The sequence below is a fragment of the Colobus angolensis genome, unplaced genomic scaffold, assembly GCF_000951035.1.
Source record: "Colobus angolensis palliatus isolate OR3802 unplaced genomic scaffold, Cang.pa_1.0 Scaffold99, whole genome shotgun sequence".
NCBI lineage: Eukaryota > Metazoa > Chordata > Mammalia > Primates > Cercopithecidae > Colobus > Colobus angolensis.
In genome coordinates, this window is record NW_012123931.1 from 3,597,125 (window position 1) to 3,599,404 (window position 2,280).

Consider the following 2,280-nt stretch of genomic DNA (forward strand, 5'->3'; position numbering starts at 1 on the left):
AGACTAGATGGGATTACAGGTGCATGCCACCACGCCTGGCTAATTGTTTTGTATTTTTAGTAGAGATGGGGTTTCACCATCTTGGCCAGGCTGGTCTTGAACTCCTGACCTTGTGATCCACCCACCTCGGCCTCCCAAAGTGCTGGGATTACAGGCATGAGCCACCACGCCCAGCCAAAAAGTTATCACTTTTAATCAAATTTTTCTCAACATATTTGAGAATAAAAGCATGTGCTATTAATAATTGCAATAAGGTAACAGGCATGAACGGGGACTGTTCCATCCAAACTAGAACATATGTTTCCCCTACATATATACAGTAGAGACCTGAGTTCTAATGTCAGATTCAGCATTAACTTGCTAAGCTTTCAGCTATACATACGGGGTGAAGTAGATAATTTTTTTTTTTTTTTTTTTTTTTGAGATGGAGCTCGCTCTGTCACCCAGGCTGGAGTGCAGTGGCATAATCTCGGTTCACTGCAACCTCTGCCTTCCAGGTTCAAGTGATTCCCCCGTCTCAGCCTCCCAACTGGGACTACAGGTACGCGCCACCATGCCTGGCTAATTTTTGTACTTTTAGTAGATATGGGGTTTCACCATGTTGGCCAGGCTAGTCTCAAACTCACCCCGCGCCCAGTCGCAAGTCTTGTTAAAACAAATGACAACTTCCCTAAGTGGAGAGAGGCAAGTAGGTGCTGCCCACTGTTTTTTGACTCCAATGACTGCAATGATTTCCAGAAACTTGACCCCAGTGGTCAGGTGGTGTCCACCTAGTTCAGATAACTATCTATAACCAGAAATACCTGGAGGAGTTCTTTGAGAGTTCAGGAAGGCTTCTCTTGAAGGATTTGGTGAACAGTAAATCCTGTCAGTGAATGTTGTTATCCTGTCCCACCTGCCTCTGTAGCTATTGCTGTATCTCCCTAACCTTCATAGTGAAACTTCTTGGAAGTTGTCTATACTCAGTACTTCCACTTGTTTACCTCCCATTCTCTCCTCAAACCACTGGCATTTGACTTCTGGGGCCTTTACTCTGCTTTAAAACCTCTGTCAAAATCATGAACGACCTCCTAGTTGCTAAATCTAATGTACATTTTCAGTCTTCCTCTGATTTGAGCTCTTTGGAATATTTAGCACTGTTGGCTTTCTTAAAAATCCTCTTGGCCTCTTTGGCATCACCCCTGCTGCATTTTCTTCTATGTTCTTAGCTGCTGCTTCTCAGTTGCCCTTGAATAGACCTCATCCTGTGCGTATCCCTTAAATGTCGGTGTTCCTCAGGGTTCTGTCCTTAGCTCTTGACTCTTCTCATGCTATATGCTATCCCTGGGCCATAATGCCCATTACTGGGACTTTAATTATTGCCTGGTAATTGACTTCCAAATCTCATCTGTCTTTCCTGAGCTCCAGATCTATTATTCCAGGTGTGCATTTCCATGAGTTTTGCAAATGTATAAAATCAAGATTTAGTTCTACCACTCCTCCAACCCTCTTGCCAAATCCCTTGTGCCACCTCTTTATAGTCATACCCAGCCGGGCGCGGTGGCTCAAGCCTGTAATCCCAGCACTTTGGGAGGCCGAGACGGGCGGATCACGAGGTCAGGAGATCGAGACCATCCTGGCTAACACGGTGAAACCCCGTCTCTACTAAAAAATACAAAAAACTAGCCGGGCTCGGTGGCGGGCGCCTGTAGTCCCAGCTACTCAGGAGGCTGAGGCAGGAGAATGGCGTAAACCCGGGAGGCGGAGCTTGCAGTGAGCTGAGATCCGGCCACTGTACCCCAGCCTGAGCGACAGAGCGAGACTCCGTCTCAAAAAAAAAAAAAAAAAAGTCATTATAGTCATACCCTCCCATTTCCTACCCCCAGGCAAACACTGATGTTTTCTCTTCCTACAGTTTCGTCTTTTCCAGAATGTCATATAAACAGAAATTACACAGGCCATGCAAGGTGGCTCACGCCTGTAATCCCAGTGGATGGTGGATCACTTGAGGTCAGGAGGTTGAAACCAGCCTGGCCAACATAGTGAAAGCCCGTCTCTACCAAAAAATACAAAAATTAGCCAGGCGTGATGGTGTGTGCCTGTAGTCCCAGCGACTTGGGAGGTTGAGGTGGGAGAATCGCTTGAACCTGGGAGGCGGAGGTTGCAGTGAGCCGAGATCCAGCCACTGCACTGCAGCCTGGGCAAGACCATGAGACTCAGCTGGGCATGGTGTATCACGCCTATAATCCCAGCATTTTGGGAGGCTGAGGCAGGTGGATCACCTGAGGTCAGGAGTTCGAG